The sequence below is a fragment of the Cylas formicarius genome, unplaced genomic scaffold (assembly GCF_029955315.1).
Source record: "Cylas formicarius isolate icCylForm1 unplaced genomic scaffold, icCylForm1.1 PGA_scaffold_10__41_contigs__length_53128322, whole genome shotgun sequence".
In the NCBI taxonomy this organism is placed as follows: Eukaryota; Metazoa; Arthropoda; class Insecta; order Coleoptera; family Brentidae; genus Cylas; species Cylas formicarius.
The window spans coordinates 10,276,430-10,301,366 of NW_026844214.1; the positions used below are offsets into that span (position 1 = coordinate 10,276,430).

At 31.8% G+C, this 24,937-nt stretch overlaps 1 protein-coding gene across 1 annotated transcript in view; it reads right to left on the bottom strand.

Moving 5' to 3' along the window:
- The window catches only part of LOC132708255 (uncharacterized), a 377,569-nt gene that overhangs the window by 351,669 nt on the left and 963 nt on the right, over positions 1–24,937 (bottom strand). The window lies entirely within an intron of this gene.

The window sequence follows — 24,937 nt, forward strand, 5'->3', positions numbered from 1 at the left end:
ACACACGAAGTTTCAATCCATTTCGGCAGCATATTGAAAAATTCGTTGGAAAACAGCATAAAGGAACGTCCCCCTTTCGTTAAAGTCATCAATCACAATGTTTTTTCACGCCACCTTCTATGTGGATGCCAGAGAATATTGTTTTCGCAAAAATTTTTGATTTCGGGATTTTGATGGCCCATTCATCAGTCCAACGTATTCATATGTAAGGATTTACTTAAGACATTAATAACTCAACATTAAAAAAAAACATTGTGACAACCACGCTTTCATATTTCTGAAAATGTGGTCCGTATGTGTATCTAAATCTTACAAGATGTGTATTAGTTCTAGTATACTTCGATACTGTAAGATATATAATAAGCAGTATATTTTTAATAAAACCAAAATTGAAAAAAACATTGCTTTTTGACTTCGGTGACTCTTCAGTAAATTTCTCTAATTTCGCTGTTTAACTCAGTTTACAGTGCTGAGTTAAACAGTTTTAATGGTAACGCTCAGTCACTTTTGTTAGTAAACCTGTGTAACTGTTGCGATTGTCTGCTATACGTAATTTTATGAATAACTGAATTAGCTATATCTAAATTTGCTTTTTATTGATTCTACAAAATTCTTCATTTTAACCTCGATATGAATCCATTTCTTAAAAAAATATGTTCTTAATTACACACTTAATTATCAATGTTAATTTGTACAGGGAATACAATAAAAATGTAAGTCTAACTATAGTTTATAAACGATCCGCCTGTTTGGTGGTGCCTATGCAATAGTAAAGACAAGACCAATCATCGACATCTGGCCTGGTCGAAGGCTGTTGGTATCGGCAACTGTTTGGTGTGATAGAAACCGAACAAAAATCAGCGGTGCGCAGCAAAAAGAATCTGCTATCTGTCGGCCGTTGTTCGTTTAGTCAAGGTACTTTTGTGTGTTAACATTCCGTATTTTATTTCATATGTTACCAGTAAAATAACCACATCTTTGAAAATTATAATAATCCATACAAAACAATGATTATTTTTTAAATATTAACCCCTAAAATTGGTTAGTTTGTTAAAAAAATTTCTACAAAGGAACTATTTATTTTTCAAGATATTTATGCTTTCTGTTCTTTAAGTGTCATAATTAAATATTATCTAGATTGAGAGTTTTATTTTTGACGTATAAAGTGCTTAAATTTTAATTTATATCTAAAATTGGCTACAATCAGAAAACTGCTTCAGAAAGCATCAAACAAATCTATCTAATGAATAAATTCAGCTGTCAAGATTTGATAATTTTGGCGCATGTTCTGCCTAGCTCCGCTCCGATCAATAAAACTGTTAATTTTGTCAATATCAATTTAAACATGTAGCTTTTGGAGGGGGCTTATTCTTCTGCAATGTTCTGTGTAAATTAGTAATTAATAATAATTAATTATTAATAACAACTGGAGAATAATAGTAATTAAACTGGAAGATAATGCCAATGAATAGACTGAAAAGGTGAACTAGGAAAGTACCATCGGCTTTGCACTAGGTTTAATCGTTTAAATTCTACAACCAGTCAATTTAAAAGTGTATTATTCAAAACGTTTTTAGATATAAATTTTTGTTATAAATATATTTAGAAATGCGAGAATAATTCAAAAATACAAGAATATAATGGTTTGCGCTATATAACGTTTCATCGACGCTGCTGCTTTTAGATAAAATTGGCAACATTGCTTCATGGAAACCATTATACATCGACTAAACAGGTCCAAAAACCTAATCAATCAAATTTGAAAAACAATCCTATGTTCTATTTTGAGTCTATCAAATTATTCACAGTGAAATCACCTCCCACCTTAATACATTACGTGAATGCGCAGCGTCGCAGTGTATTACAGATGCTGAGAATTTGCGGTCGGCTGACTAGTTGTTTACGGCAAGGCTCAATTAAAATCCCACTAGTTTTTTAATGTTCTTGGGTAAGACGTGCAGGTACTGGAAATGTTTTTCCATATTTATACTAATTATTAATTATATATATAATTATTATATTTCGAAAACGAAGAACCAAATCCTCATGTCGACCATTATTACCTGACATGATAACTAATACAAGTATAATATAAGTACATTTTAAAAAATAGAAGAAAGCATACTAACAAATTAATTATCTGTTGTCAATGTTAGATTTAGTTTCTAAGAGAATTTTGTATTGTATTTTCTTAACAAATAACTTCTGACAGCGACAGTGGTGTATTTCAAAATCATTTTTTCGTTAAAATGTTCAATATAAAATTTTTTCAAAACGCTAACTGGATGGATAGCTACCTGGAGCGGTGACAATCCGAGACTATAAAGTTTAAGCCAAGCCGATCGAAGAACCGCTAAGCAACTTCGTTGACGGTTTGGTAGATCAGATAAGGTTTGAAATGAATGAACGACTTGATGACTGAATGTAGTCGCAGTGAACATTTTATTAGTAGGTATATTATGCGGCACTAAACTCGAGGCAAAACTAATGGACCTGAGATAAATCTTGTAACTGATCTTTTTATGTTTGTCTATAGTATATACAGATAACGAAAAATTGTACCTCTGTTAAGCCCCACTTGAACGCAAACGCTTGGTGTTTTTATTGAATCGTTAAATTCTTATAGTATATACCACTCGAATCAATATGCCAATTTTTTTGAAGTTTTTTCTTGTATATTATTGCATGCCTAGTCATTTCTCAACATAATTGTAGCGTAAAACACAAAGTCAAAACCTGAAGAATACACTGCGATGGAATTTTAGCGTAGTGGTAATAGTGGAATTAGTCATAGTATTAGTTGTATTATTTTGCTAAAAGTCAAATTTACCCCGGAATTTTCTGTTAACCAATATGCCTGTAGGATTATTGTAAAATGTTTTTTTTTTTAACTTACAACTCTATGTACGAGTCTAGCTATAAACACTCTATAATTCTCGGTATAATTACTAATTAACTAATGAACATTGCTAGAGTTTGGTTAGTATTTCTAATAACTTGGTGGCGTAGCCTTGAGGATTTATAAGAAGAAATGTAAGTTCTAAAACTTTATAGGTTGATTCGAACTTTTTATTATCACTTTATATTATTTTGTCTGATATTTGTCAGATATTTATTAAGAGGAAATGTTTAATTGATGTAACTGTGGTACTCAGAACTGCTATTTTTATCAAACGCCGTCTCGAACTTATTATTACACTCGAGATTACAGCTTTGATCGATGTGCGAAAAAATGTATCTACCTACATATTGTTCGTTTGATTATTTGCTGAAATTTCAGAATTTAGCAATTTAAAATATATCACAATAATTATCGCGCTTCTTACATTTTTTTTAATTATGTCAGTTATTATGTTATTTGTATATTGTTCTTCTTTCAACAAATTTTCATTTTTTCGTTTAAGTGAATAAGTGAATTAATTTAACTGGGTTATTTGCTTAATAGACAAGTTATTTATATCAAAGGCTAGCAGTGGCGTGCAGTACAATGATTTGCAGGGTAGGCAAGAGGAAAAAAATAGCGCCGCAGGGGAAAAATTTTTGGGGTGCCACGCCCTAATTATGTTTTCCCATAAAGGACATAAAAAATAGAGCGTATAGTAGGCAACAGAACCAAAAAAAAAACTAAAAACTCAAAAGAAACGCATGTATTACATACAGCACAACACAATACATTATTATGTACAATGTACGTGGATACATTATAAAATTTACTTAACATATTTTAATTTAATTTAATTAGACATCACGCCAAAAACCAACAAAACGAATAATCTCTCTATCATTCAATCATAACTTCTAATTTCTTCGCGGTTACGCCGATTAGCGACTTGCGAATGCCAAAACAAAGACAATATCGTACACAATATTGCCAGATTTCCAATTAGCACTGCATAATATATTTTATGGCAGAATGATTTTGCAGTCAAATAAAATAGTAAATGAAATTATTTGGAAACAATGTACAGATGACTCACAACCGAATTTCTAATTTGCTACATAATACACATCTTGATAAAACATCATAAAATTGATCGTTTACCTAAAATAACGTGGGACCGTTTCTTTCATAGTTCTGTAATAACATCGGCATCGGCATTACCGCACGCGGCGGGCCGCGGTATCGCAGTGCATCCGACGGATTCGACGGCCCTGACTGCTTTCGTGTGTTCATTGCTTGCAGTAACGCACTGCTTTTGCTAGCATATTTAAATGTAATGTTAAGCTTCGGCCCTGCGTTCGACTTTGAATAATGGGATGCGTAATAATAATAAGACGTTGAACAGGTGGCGTTTGTTTTGTATGATGTTTCCGGTTTTGCAACCCTAATAAAGACATACTAACTTACTATTTAGAAAAATAAAAATATGTAGGTCATTTTAAATAGGTATGTCGTACGTAACAAATGAGCGTTGTTATAGCGTTAATAGCGTTATAGCGTAAATAGATTTTCAATTTATGTTTGTCTTGAATATATTGCTTATATGCATTGCACGCCACTGAAGGCTAGTGACGAACTAAGGTTTTAAGTGGTTACTTTCATCGAGGTCTCCATATAGCAAAATTTGATACACTTTCAATTTATATCCTCCGATAGTATCACACATCACATTCAATTGAAGAAATTGATCCAGCATTTGAAGTACTGGACTTATATAGTATTCATTAGCAAGCTATGAATTTTTAGTATTTTTCTGTATTTAAGGTTTTCTTTAAACAAACATTATACTTATTATCAAAAACTTGGTTTCGTAATTAGTTGATATTAGCGGAATTACTAAATGAATTAGTAGGTAACAGAACTAGTGATTATTAAGCGTATTAATAAAGGATATTTTGTGTATTAGAAAAATAAGTTATTTAAATTCGGAATTTATAAATTTAGAAATTACATACATTATTATACATTCTCATGCGAATATCAATGAGTATAATAGGTTCTCCTCGGCACATTATTCGTTGCGATAATCATAATAATAAACTGATTTTTCAGCTGCATCGAAACCATAAAATACTATTAACTATCAAACACCTAATGGGAGCAGATATTTAAAGGACAATATTTTTTATCGATGACCATCCACTGATAATTAAAATGGACATTTGATTCCACCAATACCAAAAGATGTAAATTTAGCTCTAATGCGCTTTGCAAACCCCTTGTCGTCATTGTTGAGGACGAAATATTAGGCGCAAAGACAGTAGAAAGCTAAAGGCCGGGACATTATACGAATCTTAATCAATTCCGTATCCCCATAGAATCCTGAAAGCTGGATAAATTAGCTTATCTTTGTCGGATCTAAGAGACGCGGAAAATAGGGAAAAGCAAGCCTTTGTTTAAGCTCGATTATATTTTGTAAACATATAAAAGCGGCTCTTCTATCAAAGAGGTCGGTCGAACTACATGAAAAAGTTGAACCGCTTTTAAATCTAGTTTATTTTCTTCCGATGCACAAAATCTTGCAAATATGCTGGAGCATAGTAAATTTTAATTAAAATGGTTCGAACCTAGCCAATACTGAGAAACACGGTATAGTAAAAGTTTTTTTTAACCCAATTTGTATTTCTCGGAATGTTTGAATAAAACAAGGACACTTTTGCAGCTTCTTTGCTGACTTTTTTACCCGTTTTTCTTCTTCTGTTTCTGGAGGTTAAGAATGTTCACTTGCTAAAACATGACTGACAATATATTAGCAAAGTTTTGAAAAGACAAAATATTCTAAGCAATACATGAATTTTTAATGAGATATGCATAAAAATCAGAATAACTTGTTTGTCTGAAATGTAATAGTTTCATGTCCTCAAGAAAGAATTTCAGTGTTTTAGTTTATCCCTTCCAAAAACCAAAATCTTTTTTTATTTCTATTTTTAATTTGTCTAGAATAATAAAATACTTTTTTTGCAAAAACTTCGCATATTCACACATGGTTTCGCAAAAAGAGTTAAAATGGCCTATCGCTAATATTTGTAATATTTACTTTACAAAATTGCGCTAGAGTGCGTTGTCTTCTTAGAATAAAAAAATGTTTAAGTACAAACTTTAGTGTTTTTCTTAGAGTACAATCCATCTAAGAATGCGTCAGACCTGACAAATTGCTGTATCTTTTTCTCTTAGATCCAAGTGCTTTCGGTCAGGGGGTGTGATAACGAACGTCAATATTCTCTATATATAACATTGCCAGTTCATTTAGAGCCTATGTGCCTAGTCCAAAGTGACTCGTTTATTCAAATTAAATAATAATTTATGAAACCTCTTTAAGCAACACCGTATCTTTATTAACTGTTGTAAATAATTAGTTAATAATGGTGAATTACGCAGATAGTTTTCTTCCTTGTTTTTGGCTTTGCTGCTGGGCGGTCTTAGTTTAGCTCATTAGCCAGAAAATATAGTATTTCAAATAACTCTGTCCAGCGTATAAATGCGTTATGACTCGTGTTTTATAAGTAGGTTTGTTATAGTTTTTCGTAGGTTAGGAATTTTCCGGCATCTGCAATGGCGATCTGCTGGAAATATTTTTATCAAACCTGGAATCTAAACTCAAAATTTTTACCATATAACTTTCTTTTGGTTGAACTAGTGGACATTTTCTTTTGCAGATTACATCGGCGAACGCGCCCCAAACCTATATTAATTTTCGATTATACTAATTAATGATTTACCGTAGTTTCACTCAAATAAACGGCGCGTAATGCGACTGTACATTAGCTTATATTATTTATTGAATTTTGATGCAAATTAGCGTTTGCTGTTCGGTTTTTGAGTACCAATGTTTAGAAATCACACCACGCTGTTCAAATTGAACAATTTTGTGTACCACCGAAGTGGTGTAAATTATTTATTAGCGTCGATGGGCGTTGTATTAGGACGGTTATCAAATAATTAACTTTAATTAACGAGGTGCTACTTTAAAATTAAATTAGGTCAGTTCGCTCTCGAATTTTCCCATCGCAAATTGAACATTTCCGAGACGAAAATATCCGTGACAGAACGCTATTCGTCAGTATCAGCGTCGGATTTTTTTAACAGAAATTAACTTCTCTACAATCAACCGACCCGATAAAGAGTATTCAGTGGAAAATTCGAAGAAATTCGCTTGCCGTTAATACCCTTAAAAGTACACAGCGAAAATAGTTTTCTTTTGCGATTTATATCTTCTAAACTATCGTCTTGAGCATTTATTTAAGGATGCCCACGGGAACATTATTAAAGGATCTCTTCGGAAAATGGATGTACGATCGTTGTTTATTCGCTACGGGCCACTTTAGTGCTTCCTGAGACCATATTTTTTTTACATAAAACAATATACAAGACAATAAAAACGGAAACCTATTCTAGCGGAGCTATCTGTATCCGGAAATTTGTTTGCGCGGTTTGTAAGAAAATAGCATAAGGCGCACTAAGATTTGATAATACAAGATTATTGATTAGACATATAGACATAACATATAAATAAAATGTATATAAAATAAATAATATGTAAGATTCTTATATTTCCAACGTCCACTAAAAAATCTTTCAGAAAAAACTAATATTGAAATAATTATTAATCTTTAGGTCAACAGACTGTATAAAATTAATAGCAGTTAATTCAATTTAATTTAATTTTTAATTTTCAAACGATTATATATAGATATAGACTCAAATATAAAATAAATATCAGATATAAATAAATCATTTTTCAAAGAGACTTCCACAGGCTACTGTAATACTTTTTACAAAACTTCTGGATTTCTCCTGTGTCGGTTGTTGCTGACTCGAACTTGCTGAAGTTTCGCCATCATCTTGTTGACTTCTTCAGAGCTTGACTGAAACTGGCTGGCATTTTACTCTGTACCTGCTTATATATTGTTTGAGGCGGGCGGAGCTAAATGAGGGGCATGAAAGCTGCCTCGGGTGATTGATTCCCATATTGGAGGCAGGTGGAGACCTGAGTTGCGGTTAACATTGTTAGGTTTATAGATTTCTATAGACGCTCGGATTTTTCGTTGATAGAAGAATTGATTATATGCAAGAATTTTAGTTTTATCGAATAAAATTTTATGTCCAGTGTCGTGATTGTCTTCAGCAACAGCTGATGTATTTATTTGTCTTAGTCGTAAGGGCCTTTCGTGTTATTTGAGCCTAACTGATATTTTTCGTCCGGTTTTTATCTTTGACGGACCGAAGATGTTGAGAGATTTTTGGACAAGTGGTAAATCTGGTTTTAACGTTGTACTTCTTTAGAACTTTTGATATGTGGTCAGTAATATTTTGAATGTAAGGAAGGACCACAATGGCAAGTGTAGGATTGCTTTCGGCCTTATTGCTATTGGAAGGTTGTGGTGAAGTGTATTTTTTGATCGAACACTCAACATCTTTAATGTGGAAAAAAACCGGATATAAAATTCTATTCGATAAAACTAAAATTCCTGCATGTAATCAATTTTTCTACCAACGAAAAATCCGAGAGTTTATAGAAATTTATAAACCTAACAATGTTAACCGCAACTCAGGTCTCTACCTGCCACCAATATGGGAATCAGTCACCCGAGACAGCGTTCATGCCCCTCATTTAGCTCCACCCCCTCAAACAATATATAAGCAGGTACAAAGTAAAATGCAAGCAAGTTTCAATCAAGCTCTGAAGAAGCCAATAGGACGATTGGCGAAACGTCAGCAAGTTCGACTCAGCAAAAACCGACGCAGGATTAATCCAGAAGTTTTGTAAAAGGTAAATCATCATATAACAGTTTAAAACTATTATACTTAGACGTAGACTAGAGATGTAAACAGATATAAAATAGATATTATATTTAGTTCATAGTTGGAGTATTCGACATTTAACATTTGGTTCACGAAATTTCAGGTTTGGTGGCATTTTATGTGACCATACAAAGTTTGTTTTTTTTTTAAACTGTAACAGCTTACAATTTTATGAAATTGTTGAATGCCCATTTCAAATAAAAATGTAAACTTTTAACAATGTTATATCAGTTGATATTTCAATTTTAAATTCCAGTGATATTAATAAATAATGCGGGAATCTGATTGGTGTACCAAAATCACAAAACTAATTCCGATCAAAATCAAAGCGGAAGAAACGAACTGGAAATGTTTTTTAATTTAATATTTATCCAACAATAAACGATTTATTTTTTGTTTGGGATTAAATCGAGTGCGCATAAGTGTAGTTCAAAATAGTATATTATGCAACAAGTGTGGTAAACTGTATTTGAGTCACGAGTTTATTTGGCACGAGCGGAGCGAGTGATTAATAAACGAGTGAATTAAAAGTTTACCAAAGGTGTTGCATACTATACTTTTTCTACCAATATTAGTTTTTTTGTTCATTTTTGCAAGACACGAATACGTTTTTATATTTTTGATTTCAATTAATTTTATTCAAATGTCATAAGAATAAGTATTTTCCGTTTTTTTTTGCACATTTACAAAATATTTTAAAGCTACTATAAATAATGTAGTACAATATATACACTAAATATTCGTCAGAATACCCTTTTTACAAGAACTTTTCTGTCGCGACCTGGTTTTTTCCAGATCTATAAATTGTCCTTGTCGAATACGTCTCTCGTATTTAGATGGTGGTTTGTCAAAAGAGTGGAACTAATGGAAAGTAGAGCAATAGGTTGGCTGGAAAAAACCATATGGCAGTTTTACATTAAAACAACAGATCTAAATAAATCTGGATGTAGAGCGATTTGTAAAATCTTCAAGGAATAAATTCAAGATTTAATGCACACTATGATGTTTGTGAAGAATAAACAGCAAGTAAATAATATTTTGCTTTATGATTATTTCATTTTTATTTAACTTTCTATCTCGAAATTTATGTTAATGTTTACAATTTTAAGACAATATTTTTATTTTTTACGATACATAAAAAAAGTATTTCGTATTCATATTGCAAAATTTCTATATCTTAGGAAAAAATGTAAACGATTTTCAACGAATTAAAAAAAAGTTAACCCTATAAATTTAATAAAAGCCAATAAGTCCTTTATTGATTTTTTAAAAGAAAGGGAAAATTATTATTTATTAACAATGGTATCAATTCATAAATTATGTTTTTAATGTTTTTTTTTTCTTTTTAGGCATTCGAATGTCGCTTGACAGTTCTGTAGATCTTGCTACTCCATTGTCCGCTTTGAGTTCCACGACGCTCACGACAGATTTATCAAGCCTTTGTAAATCTCCAAACAAAGAAGAGGTCAAAACAAAGAAAATGAAAAAAACTGAAAATCAGCCTAATTTGAGTAGTTTCGTAAAGCGAACGGCTGAAAAAAAAAGATAAACAATTAGCAAAGGCAATTTTTGCTACGAATTCGATGCATTGAAAACACTGAAGTAAAACAAGCTATTTACTTGTTACAACCTGGTTATACGCCGTTTAGGTGACATCTATGAGGAGGAAAAGAATGTTTTCCTTCTCTGTCAGGGCAATGCGTGAATATGTCCATCGACGGGTGATCAAACGTCTACAATGAGCCAGTTATAAGTGCAACAATAACAAAGTGAAGATGGACGAGCGCTTCTTTATGAAATTATTGATACTTCGAGAAAACCTCATACTTCACAATGCAAGGCGCATTAAGGTTATTGATTAAACATTAGACATAATATATAAATAAAATATATATGGAAGTTTCTCATATTTCCAACGTCCAGTATAAAATCTTTTAGGAAAAATTAATGTTATAAAATGAATAGCAGATTATTTAATTTAATATTTTGAAAAGTTTATATATAGATATAGACTCGAATATATAATAAACTCAGATATAAATAAATCATCATTTAATAGTTTAAAATAATTATACCTAGACATAGATTAGAGATAAAAATAGATAATATATTGAGATTGGAGTATTCGACATTCTATATTTAGTCCACGAATTTTTTCTCTGTACCTGATGTAAAAAGGAGAAGCAAAAATGGTGGATAACACGTTGAAATATGTCAAAACCGTTTAAAAAATTTGTATATTTTGTTGTGGTATGATATGCAGATGAACGGAAAACTGAAATTATTATAATATAAATTTATAAAATATATTACGTAAAATATTACAGGATGTACAGAATCGTGTGTTTTAGAAACCTTGTATACAAAAGTCTATCTAAAAGAGATACCTGGATCCTCACCTGGACCCATGCCAAGGACCCAAATAACTGAAAGTATCAGAAATTATCAGTTTCAGTTAAGCTCTGAAGAAGCCAACAGACTGATTGTCGAAATAGTAGAAATTAATGTTTATTTCTAATAAGGGTAGACATTGGGAAAATAAATAATAGTTGCCAGGTTTATGTAGAAACGGCCACATTGGCGCTCTAAGGTAAAATTTTAAGTAAATCTTTTAAACGGCGATTTTATGATATTATGACAATAAAATAGTCAAAGGACATATTTTTCTGTAATTTTTATCCAAACTTAACATATAACTCCAAAAGCAGATAATGATTAACGCAACTCAAGTTGGGCTAAGAAAATCAATGAACTGTATGCTTCTTAGAGCTTCCTGACATCTTAAAAAAATCTGAGACTTTTGGGTACTTATATAACCTACTTTCTTTTTCCACAGTGCTAGTAGGACGATATGTAACGATTACCACAATAGCAATATTTTGAGTATTTACGTTAAGCCTCGTATTAAGGTTGCTCTTTTACGTCCTAATATAAAATATGGGTTTAAAATTTTAAATTCCTAGACAATATGTCATTCAAATGCGCATGCATGGAAGTTACATAAGAAATTTCCGTTTAAACAAAAAAGAGTTGACATAAGTAACAAAATAACAAAATTCTAGGAGAAAACTCAGAAATATATAACTGTGGGGGCGGCATCCAACATAGTTGCTCTCATGCACCCCCCAAAACGAACATATGACACTATTTATAAAATAAAATATAGCATATAAATTGTATAGACAATCATTCAAAGCGGTAGTTAAATTGTGAAAAAAATATTTTTAATAATTTTAACACAAGAGTGCTAGAGTTAATTAAAAAAAAAAGAGACCAAAAAAAATTTACGAGCTTTATAATCCGTCTCTATTATGATACATGTATTGATTAAGTTATTGTTTGAATGAAGTTAGTGAGGTGATTGATCTCAGTTGGCGATGGAGTTTCTTGTAAGCCTTGATAGCGTTATATGTGAAACTGCGCTGTGATCAAATTTAAGAATGTTGTACGAGAATCTCAGACAGGTATTCTGAAGATGCTGAAGACTATCCTTGTCCTTTTAATTGATTGAGGATTGAGGAGAAAAATTAATAAATCGGTAAATTTTAACTTAATTGCTGTGTCCAGAATATCTTTATTACAGTAGAGAATCCGAAGCTTGTAAAACGATTTCTGAATCGATGAAGCTACGTGACCTTCAAAACGCAGATCATTATCCAAATGCAGACCCAGATTTTTGCATTCAGCAACCGGTCGTAAGAGATCATTAAATAAATTTTGGCAGCGTCTAGATTAATTTTTTTTTATCTTTACCAAAAATTAAAAGTGGCGTCTTATTTTCATCACGATTTATACTGTTAATTTGAGAGTAAGTAAAAAATACTTAAGTGTGTGCGTACTGATGGGAGGAACAATGTTCAATAAATTTACAGAAGTCGAAACAGCATCGGACCTAAAATACTACCCTGTGCCACACCCTTGCGAATATTTACATAGCCGAAGAATACTCTTTGATAGCGGCCAGAAAAGTAACTTTTGAAAAACTGTAACACACCAGCCCCTACACTAAAGTATTTCAGTTCTGATTGGGTTGGGGATAGAATATTGTGTCTAGCTATAAATTTTCCAAACTGCTTCTCAACAAGTTTTTTGTAGCACTTTAGATATAGTAAGGAGAATGCTGATAGGTCGGATACTATTTACGAAACTTGTGGTTGAAAGTTACTGACGTTAACTGAAACTATTTCAGGAGGAATCCAAAAGTTTCATATATAGTATTACAGTAGCCTGAGGAAATTTCTTTGAAAAAAAAAACAAAAAAAAACTTTGGATACATCAGTTGAACTGGAAACGCAGCTAAAAGAAAATGCGACATTTTTCTACGACATCTCCAAAGACCTAAAGAAACCATCGGATTAGCATTTAATTGAATCGAGATGAATACTTAAATAATAAATAACTCAGAAACCCAGTAACCAGAGGTAACTCCTTTTCGAAATTAACGACCGTGACTCCGCAATACGACAAAAGAATTTTAAGCTAAATATTACATCTCCCGTCGACGGTATCAAATTAAACCCGAATAACTGGAATTTCTTTCAAGTGTAAAATTCCCTTCCGAATTCGTAGCAAGAAGCTCAATTAAAACTGTAACAAGGATTTCATTAAGCCCGGGAGGAAAATGCGGTAGGCCTCACTAAATAACTAATTGATCGTTGAGCGTTTCAAAACAGGTAGTCCGTTTGATACCGCCAAGAATTCAGGAAGATTTTGTGAATAGATGAGAGTTTCAGGGGAATTTACCGTTGCACTTTGATACTCGATTGGTTCTTGGTCCATTGCGCTAAACGTAGGAACTATATGGCCGAGGTGCGTTAATCTATTAATTTGCGATATTTTGGTCTTGAAAGGAATCCCCCCAGCGTTTTAGAAAAGAAAAACAATCCTGGATGCCAAATGGAAGTTACGACTACTGTCATTAAAACTTGCATTTTCTCAATTATTTATTTATAGAATTCAGTGCCACTTTTTTTGCGTCCTAAAACTTTAATTTGCTTGGAATTTTGCTTCTAACAACTTGCGCTTTCAGATAAGATCGGCCTTACCAACAACTTTAATACTTAAATAATAAATACTATAACTTTTCGTAAAAATAAAAAAAACTACAACACAGCGTTTTTTGTAGAACTTGTATCGGTAGTTTTACTTTATTGTTTCAGGTTTGAAGGCATTTTATGTGACGGCACAAAATTTGTTGTTGTTTTTCAAACAAAAATTTATCCCTATATAAATATAAGTCAAAGCTGCTTTACTTTTAAAAATGTTATATCAGTTGATATTTCATTTTTAATTTCCACAGATAATAATAAATAATGCGGGAATCTCGCTTGGGTACAAAAATCACATAATGAATGCCGATCAAAAGCAAAGCGGGTGCAACGAATTGGAGTTGTTTTTTAATTTAATATTTATCCAACAATAAACGGTTTATTTTTTGTTTGGGATTAAATCGAGCGCGCGTAGGTGTAGTTCAAAATAGTATATTATGCAACAAGTGCGGTAAACTGTATTTGAGTCACGAGCGGAGCGAGTGATTAATAAGCGAGTGAATTAAAATTTACCAAAGGTGTTGCATACTATACTTTTTCTACGACGATTAGTCACACGTTCACTGACATGACCAGTGTTAAGCAAACTTTGATATTTATAAAAAAAATAATGAATTTTTTGCTTTTTTTGCCTTTAATTGATTTTTTTAAATATCATAGGAATATGTATTTCCGGTTTTTTGTAGCAATTACAAAATATTTTAGTACAATATACAAACCAAATATTCGTCAGACCGCGTTTTTTGCAAGAAAATTTTGTGGCGACTAGTTATTTATCGATTTATAAATTGCCGTTGTCAAATACGCCTGGCGTTGGTGGTTTGTTAAAGGAGTTCAAGTAGTGGAAAATAGAGGATAAGGTGAAAACATTTGAACGGCTAAAAGAAAAGAAAATAGGATCTGACAGTTTTACATTAAAACAACAGATCCAAATAAATCTGGGTGTAGAGCGATGTGTCAAATCTGCAAGAAAAAAGTTCAAAAGAAAGTTCAAACACTTAAAGATGTTTGCGATAATAAGCAGCAAGAAACGAATACAGGTGGGACAAAAATTTTTTGTTTTATTATTACTTATTTCATTGTTATGTAACTTTCCATCTCGTAAAAGGTAGAAGCATGTAATTCACAAAAACGTGTTCAAAAGAATTAAAATATTTATTGTTTTAAAAAAGTCATGTCCCTTTTGTCTTTTCTTGGAAAAATTTGTATTTATGCATATTTTATTTATGTTAAGGTTTATAATTTTTAGATATTTATTTGTATTTTTTACGATATATAAAAAGTTTTTCGTATTCATATCGTATAATTTATGTATCTTAGAAAATAATGTACATGATTTTCTACGTATTTAAAAAAAATTAACCCTATAAATTTAATAAATTCCAATAAACTCATTACTATTTTTTTAAAGGAAAATTGGGCGCTTATTTGGTTTATCATTTTTATTAACGATGGTATAAATTTATAAATTATCTTTTTAATGTTTTTATTTTCTTTAGGCACCCGAATGTGGCTTGACAGTTCTGTAGATCTTGCTACTACATCGGCTGCATCGAGTTCCATAACATTTTGTCAAGACAGATTTGTCAAGCTTTGCAAATCTTCGCAAAGGGCAAACAAAGAAGAGGTCAACCTAATTTGAGTAGTTTCGTAATGCTGCTGAAAAAGTAAAAAAAACTATTCACTTATTAAGACCTGGTAATAAGTTGCCATCAAGTAAAACGTTATCAACAAGCTTTTTAGATGTCATCCAGGAAAAAAAGTTGTGTAACAATAACAACAACTGAAGATGGACTAGCGCTTCTTTACGAAATTTTTACACTATACTTCGGGAAACCTTCATACTGCACAATAAATGACTGAAGTAGTTTGCGACCTAATTTCGTCATCCAAATCACAATATGACTGTGAGGTAAAATCTCAGCAAATATGGCCCTCATGGGAAAAACTTTGGAGGAAAAGACGGACTCAAAAGTTATAACTTATAGCTGCTCTGCACAAATTTTGAATTCACTCTGCAAAGCCTTACAAATACCAGACGACAAAGAACATGTAGTAAAAATTGTTAAGAATTTTCGCGACAACCATCTAGCTAGACCGAAAATCAGTCAAGCAAGAGGCAACGCTTTAGTTCTTTCAAATGATGTGCTATGGAATAGCGTCTAAAGATGTACTTCATTCATTGGCTTATATTATTAAAAATCTGCGAAGAAAACAAAAACCAAATTGTTTCGACCATTTACCAAAAGGTGTCAAATATTGGATTTAAACATGCAGCACAAGAATTTTTAAGCACTTTCAAGCCAATATCAGTTGCTCTTGCACCGCAGAGCACTGGAAACAATTACCTTTATTAAAAAACTAAAAGTTCAGGATCGATGTAAGCAGGCACTCTCGCCATATCATTTTATAGCTCATATGTTAAACCCTCGAAAACAAATATTTGAGTTAACACTCGAGGAAAAGGATCTGGCTTTAGAAACGATTAATAATGTATATGGAAATACTGGACTTTTGGCATTAGTAATAAAGTTGAATGCCCGCAGTTGCTCATTTAAAAAAGTTAAATTAAGTAAATGGAATACCAAAATAAATAAGAACTAAAAGTTCAGATTTTCACGAAATTATATATTTTGACATGACAATTGTTTCGACAACACCGTGTCTTCATCAAATGTTTGATAAAGACACGGTGTTGTCGAAACAATTGTCATGTCAAAATATATAATTTCGTGAAAAACTGAACTTTTAGTTTGATAAATGGATTTTCATCAAGTAAAAGCCACCTCAGTTCAATAAATGGAATACAGTGATGGACATCACAACAAGATGAATCAGATATTGCGAAACAGATAACAATAATAAAACTGCGTCCTCGGCGTCAGTAGACCGAATTTGCAGAACTTCTGTTTTTTTACACTAAGATATAAGCAACATGATAGGGATCGAAAAAAGGGGAAAATTAGTATTTTTGTTCAAACTAAACGAAAATGCAGAAGCATAAAGTGTATATTACTATATTATTTTTATTATTTTTGCGTTTTACTTTTTATTTGTGATAATATTTTTACGTTGTGCTTTTTGTGATGCTCTCAATAAAACATAGGAGTTTGATTTAAATCTAGATTTTAATCGTGTTTTAAATCACTTGATTAAGATCAGCCCAACCCTTAGAATTGACAATCGTCAAAATTCAATATTAATAATAATAATCAATATTAATTCAAAAATTATTATTTTTGAATTAAATTTGACAAGTCGTAACATAAAGTTTGAAAGCCAAACGTAAATTTATTTGAATTGCACTAAATATAGAAAAAACCAGCCGCGGTATTCAAACAAATTGGACCTTTATTGCGGTAAGCTAGTAACCTAGTTAAAAAAAAACATTTCAAGTAATTTATCGATTAATATTCGCTTTGCAAAACTTTATTTATCACTCACACTATACGACTAACACCTGAGAAAGCAAAAAGGAGTAAGGAGTCAGAGTGACAAGCTGAGAAGGTCATTCGATTCCTAAATAGAATTGGAGTCATAATTGGCATTCGGATTTCAAAGGCAGGAGCTTTCAACTGCCTGATCTCCTTACCGATTCATGTTCCACTAAACACAGGCAACAGATATTCTAATATAAAACATTTGGTTTGGTTGTTGGCAAAATATAAATTTTACAAAATGCAGTGTTGTCATTACCCGTATTTTCAAATATTTCATTGACGTCAATAACACCCACGACCAATTAATTAAAATCAAGTATCCAGTTCAGAGGTCAGTCTTGGGTTCGACACTGTATTGACTTTTCAAATCACCATTTTTATGTAATAACAATTATTTATTACACGTAGTTGATGACCGTCCGATAACTTGCTAACTAACTCTTGGTTATCTTACCATTAAGCTTGTCATTTTAATTTTGATATTGGCCGTCGACAGTACAATTCACGATATGTATAACATGGAGGCCGTCAAGCAATGGCGCGACGCAGGATGATACTCAGATAAGTTGATTAATCAAGCTTTTTCTCTATCTGCCTTATAATAAGTAGATAATTCGGTTAATAAATCGCACAGGTCTCATTATAAACAAAAATATATGCTGCCATGCTTAAGAAATTTTTTTTTGAGATATTTCATCCAACATAAAAGGGTCAGGTAGAGTCTGTTCATAGATATAAGAAAGTAACTAACTGATACGAATTAAGGAAAGACCCGGGCAAGCTGTAAGAATGAAGTATGACCGAACAGGTCCGTACTTTACTTAGAATTTAATTAATTGCGGTTTTATTAAGAAATATACTAAACAATATTTATTTATTTATGTATTTATGTTTAAATCTAAAATAAAATTACAAATTATTTTTATTACCTACTTAAATTACAAAAAGTTATTCACATAATATATCAGTATCACTATCACTATCGTCGCCTGTTCTAATTATTATTTGTCCTATATTATTTGCAATATGGATATACGATTGTTCTGCTTTTTCTATATGTTTAACAGAATTTTCCCAACTTGGTGGAGGGATGTTAAAAACTTCGATTTCTATAAGTTTGAGGACATTGGCGTTAACACGGGGAAAAACATTGTTACGACGAATGGCGGATTTAAGTTGGTGATAAACATATTCAATGGGATTAAATATACAGTGGTTAGATGGAAGCCTTAAAACTGTATGCCCTAGATTTTTTGCATAATTTAATTTTTTTATAATAAATTTTTTGCATAAATAATTTTTGGTATAATCTTCGTGAAAATAAATGTCGGTATTATAGATGTAGTTTTGGATTGTTATTTTTGTGTCCCATGAGGAAGGGGTAATAAATTAGCTGTGGTATCTTCATTGTAATCCACAGAAGAATCTTTAATATTTTTTGCAGACAGAGAAAGTCCATTTGGAATCCAACCATCTTTAGAGTCAGCATGCAAAATAGTTATCGTTTAACCTCTTTTTTAAGGCGCATTTGTTTTACACTTATCAGTTGAGTCAACCCAACCCTTTTCTTTAAGTGTCGAACCAGGTAAATAATTGGCCTTTGTTGTTGTCTGTAAATCCCATTTTTTTCTAGATATTCCAGATCCTTGCTCGCTGGCACCACGTTCATCGAGAGTCAAATAAACATTCTTTATAACTTTAACGTTAGTGTTTTCTACATTTGGGCGGGAGCATCTCCTGAGATACACTAGACTCGCACATATTTTGCATAATTCGCACACGATTCGACACACGCTGTATGACACACGAAATAAGAATGATTACTAATAAACTTAAACTAAGTAGTATACCAAACCAAAGAATATTAAACACAGATAGATATAAAATTATTTTCTATTACGGACCACAGTTTTACCTGAATTTAAATTCCGAAACTTTAGGTAATAATCTTCTTGCACTGTATGTTAATGACCACCCTTGGATAATCCTATTCAAAAGCAATTGGTCACTTTCTTATATCTATGAGCAGACATTATTTTCTTAAAACTTTCGTATTGTTACATTTACAGTAGTAAATAATTTTCGAGAAAATTTGCTTACCAAAAATCGATACCGGTAGAACACTCATTATAATTGCAAATTAATCGGACAATATAAACAAAACTAATCGTCACGGAAGCTTACCTTTGCACAATTTCATCAAAGTAACATTGAGGTCGTCCAAAATTATATATTTTTAAAATGTTTACTTTAAAAAGGAACTTTCCGTTAAAGCTCGTTAAGCTAACCAAAATTAGTCCGTTAAAGGTTTTCCGTTAGTTGTATCGCGTAGTTTAGAAATTTAACGGAAGGAAGCTTTTAACGCAACTTTCGAACTCCGTGCATGTTTACAGCCGACCGAGAAGTCCGTATATTCATTTAAATGTCAAACGCGTTTATAGGTGCACCAATGCCCGCCCGGGTAATAAACAAAATTGTCGGGCATTAACTACCGTTTGATTAATTAAATTTCTATTGCATTCATTCATTCGACGGGAGGCCATATTTTGTGATTGTTATTTGCCGGTAATAAAAATCTAACAAATTAAAAAATATGTAATATTGTAAATTTATCGGACCCATCAAGATTGCGGTTCAATTTGCAATAACTCCTTCGCGTCCTCAATTGCGGTGTGACACCAATTGCAGGAGACGCGCAGTTACACTCTGAACTCGATATTTATGTTTGTGCACCCCTTAGTCAAGCCACTCAGAAGAAAAGTTTGTAATAAATGTAGATTAAAAGTGATCGAAAAGTTCTTATAACGTTTAATTTTCTGGTTCATTTTAGCGTTAGTTTGACTTATGTTTAAGATAATGTAAAATGTGGCGTGGACAAAAAAGTTTTAAAGTTTTTTATGAACCACTCGGAGTCTTATTAACAGACCCAATCAAATAAAAATCGCGTCGGTGCCACATTATCAAACAATTTTCCTAATTTTTTCCTAAAAATATTCGGGTCGGCAAACGAACTGCACCGTTTTCTTAACCTCAATGAAATGGAATAGAATGTTCTTAGAATAGAGATTGGTAATTTTTTGAACATCGTCCGTCAAATGGAAAAAAAGAAAGAGAGTCAAATATAATTCTTGGAAAAACCAGAGGTGTATAATTTTTTCATTTTTTTTTTTAATAAAGATCCACCTGATTAAGAACTATGTAAAAAGATCAAAGGAGTAATTTCCATCACTCGCAAAAGACTTTTTAAAGAAAATTGCACAGGCTATTGTAACACTTCTGGATTTCTCCTGTGTCGGTTGTTGATTAGGGTAGGTCAAAAAAAGTATAACTTTTTTTTGGATCTGACACACAAAAACTAGTTGCTAGTTGCCTCTAGAAGGTATGAGCTCTTCATATAAATAGGAAAATTATCCTCATTGTAATATAATTTTGCATTTTCAATTTAGTCTCATACCATATCTTATAGATCATTAAAAGAATTTTATTGATAATTTATCACTATTTGATACTGTTCCACTCGATATAAAAAATAGGTCAAATCAATTCGATTACTCAAAAGGATTTGAGTGACTTCTTTGACCTACCATACGATTTCCTTGATGTTGATATTGCATTCTGGACTTCAGATGAGAGTTATAAGGAAAATGAAGAGTATTTCAAGGAAATGAAAGTTGTAAATAACGCAGCAGAGCGTGGAGTGGCGTCGGTCTCCGAATATAATCAATGTTTGACGAAAAACGAAGAACAGTTTCAATACTTGCTGCAAGTTGTCAAAGAACTATTTCTTGACTGTAATAAAAGTCGATTTGTATAACTAAATTTAAAAAATGTATATTATTCTATTAATACTTTATCAAGGTATAAAATTTCATCTGGTGGAACAGAATTCTTGTTCTATTAATGTATTTATTGATATTTCTTGAATAAAAAACTTTTTTTTCTGAAATAGATAATAAATATTCTCAAAACTTACTAATTCAATGCTTAAATTCAAAATATTTTTTAAAAACTATGAATATAAGTACCATTTGGGACTCGAATGGTTCGATTAATCGATAAGCCACAACAGCATTAAATTCCTATAAGAACAATTGAAAACATTTCACGATAATTATTTGTCAGTCAACAACAACATTCAGAACAAAAAGTTATTTTTATTTAAATTCTTCCAATCTTTGACCTCGAATATCTTGGAAATAGTTCGATTTATCGAAAAAGTATAAGAGGCCATTTTGTAGAACACCCATTTATTAATAAAATTAGCTTAATGATTTTTTGTCAGATAAAAAAAAAGTTTTTTTTTGACCCACCAAATTGTTTACATCTGCTGTTTATAACTGCTGAGCTCTTTCTTATTTTGTTAGCCTAGTAGATGTTTTCGTCCTGCTTCTCCAATGCGGAAAACTCCTGTTGTCTCAAACGGAATTATGTCTTTGACGGATCGCACTTGTCTTGAGAGACTGATATTATATTTGTTAAGAACTTTTGATATCTGGTCAGTGATGTGAATGTAAGGAAAAACCACAATAGCAAGTATGGGGTAGCCTTCTGATTCATTTTTTTGGAGATTATGGTGAAGTGTGTTTTGTGATAGAACGCTTTATATCTCCAATGTGAAAATTAATTAAAAGAGATGTTAGGTGTTTGACTGTGGGTTCAGTGATTCGGGTTGAGACAGTTTTACGGCTCTACAAATAAGAGTGTTGATAACGGATGATTTGTGCCTAAGTTTTCTGTGAACTGAATGACCCAATGTGATGTCTGGTTATTATTGTTTTTAGTTCAATGGAAAAACATATATATAGTGAATAGGGTTGAAATGAGTGAGATCAAATCAATAGTATCATCAACGTAGGGTTTCAGTTTTAGGTGGAAGTTGTCGAAGGCTCGCTTTCATAAATGTATTTGTGATGGCTGATGATAGAAGCCATAGTTCTTCCTGGTATTTCACCGTTACAGGAAAATATGTTTTCAAGACAAACAATTTCCAATAAAATGAGAAGATATGATCCCCGATTCGTTTGGCTTTAATTTATATTATTCAATGAAATAAAAGGAATTGCGAACTTATCAGTTTTTCCTGAAAAGGGATTTAATATAGGTAGTTTGCTAGAGAATAATTTGGAGAATCAGTGGCGCTAGCAATTGTGAACCGTAGGGAGTCCGAAGAAACGAAGAATTTTAGAGTCATGAAGGGCGACATATTTTGGATTTTTTTTTTATTTGACGAAAGGATCCGTCTCTAAGAATATCTTGAATTTTGTTTTTCTTCTTTCAGACTTAAAATTTTGAGATTAAATTTTTGAGATTTTAGAGGTATGCAGTTAGTCTTTGGAATATTAGATTTAGGACTTTTGGATTTTTGCGGATTTAAATTGAATTTCATTAGCTGTTTGAGATGGCAATTTGTTTAGAACTTTAAATATCAGGAGACTTGATAGTAGATGGTTGTGCTTATTTTGCCAGATATCTCTAGAACTATATATTTCTATGCTTAATTAGAACGCGTCATTTATGATTATTTTTTAGAGAAATGAATGTGTAAAAGCAGTGAAATATATAAAATTATGTTCTGAGACATGGCAATGAATATTTCATACGTAAGAGATCTGTAAAAAATTCTGCGTAACTTATCATTTAAAACTCGATAAGAAGCTCGATAGAAAGTGATATGACTTGGTTTAATGTGAAACTACATACATTTCGTACATTATTTAAGGCTTTAATAAAAGTCAAAAACAAATGCACAATTTCTCTAAATAAATCATCAATGTAATGCAACCGTTCTACCTATCGAATGTTAAGAACGAAATAGCCATGTTAGAAAGCTTGAAATCCGAGTTTAAATTCTTGCGGATTATGACGTGAGAAAAAAAAACGAAAAATATGGAAGGGAGCAACAATAGAATGGGGATACGTTTTTTGCGAGGCTTCTTGTCAGTGGAAAATGAAAACTACCGAATATTATATGCAATATTACAAGAAAGTGTCTTTTCCTCCCTGTCGCCCAATAATTCATATTCGTGGAATAAAATTTAAAATGAACCCCCGACCTCAAATGCGACACAATGCAATGGAGATGACAGTGTTAAATAAAGACTAGAGGTATTTGCCGTATGATTTGAACTTTGCATGTATATGTGAAGGTGCACGTGGAATTTAATGCATAATTTGTCAAAAATTTTTATAGGCACGGCCTAACTGATAATGGCCAGGTGCGCAACTTTTCAGCGATACAGCTCTCGATAAATAACACTATAGATTTTATAAAATACTTAAAAGGCGTGCATGGGATAATTATGCTTCAGGATTGAAGTCGAGGAGCAAGAAGCCAATCCAGCTTTAAGAAGCTGGAGTCCTCGGACAAACCGTCAGCTGAATTAACCAGAACCAGAACAAAAGTGTTTAGTTAGTGCATTTGTCTGGTTTTCATTATTTTAATTACCATTGTAAACCCTGAAATATCGTAAACTATTCAAGCTAACTTGTATGAAATTTGTACTATATCCGTATAAAAAAGGTTTCTCTTCCATTTTCAAAAATTGTACATTTAAAATCGACACAACCTTAGAGCTTGTAAGCAAGAGAGGAAACCGGAGGAAATAAAAGTAATATAAACAAAAACAGTGTACATAACCTTTTCAAAGTTCTTATGTTTGCGAAAACATATAAATCTCTCCAATACTGTCGAATGCTGTATTTTGTGTCATTTAAGGTATACATCTAGTATTTGGTGCTCTAGAAAAACTAAAAGTCTGTATCGTGTCAGTCAAAATATCTTCATAATTATATGTAGAAATTTATCGGAAAAATTTAGGATGTCAACGGCAAATATAAGAGTAAAACTCCATTTCACCGTTCACAAAGTTTCGGGAGGTCGACGTAAAAAATAATTGGGATAAAATGATAAAGAAAAGTATTGTAACTTTAACGTGGGTTCATCTCGGTTGATGTTTCTTTACTTTAATGCCCCGAAGTTGTTCTGTTTTTCGCTTCAATTTAAAAAATTCTTTGTTGTCTCGAAAATAAATCACATCTATTCCTATAGAAGAGATCTTTCTTATTCTCTAAAACCCAACGTTGTTAAATTAATTAAAGCAACGCATATACTCGGGATAGAAAATGGTTATTATTAGGAACGTTAACTTTCTTTTTCGCCATTTCCTGAGACTATCGTCACTTAACATTCGTCTTATTTGATACTAATTTTTACAATAATAAATATTTCGAGCAAATCCTATAATTTACTTAAAATATATGAATAAAATTAGTGCGAAATAAAACTAATCAAACTTAAACATTGTTAAAAATCAAGGCTAACAAATTAAATTTTGAAAAAATTCATGACGAATTATGAAATTGAAAAGAAAAGAAAACTTTGCTCGCTTTTAATAGACTCACAAAACAGCTAACAAAAGGATTCTCTTCTAATCAAAAAGATGATATTCTTGCGTCTCAAAGTTTAATTTTTTTCTCTCATTTTTCTGACATCTTTTTCGACAAAAATAATTTTAGTACTGGTGTTATAAACAAAGAACGGTTCAAAAGATCCTTGCAGAAAAGCACCTTCTCACACACACAACATTCTGCCTTTGAATAATAAATAAATCCTTCTGAACATTTACAATTGAGTATACCTTCACTCATTTTCAGAAAACAATAACAAAATTTCGCTTCTACAGAAGTTTCATTTTTATAAATTCGTA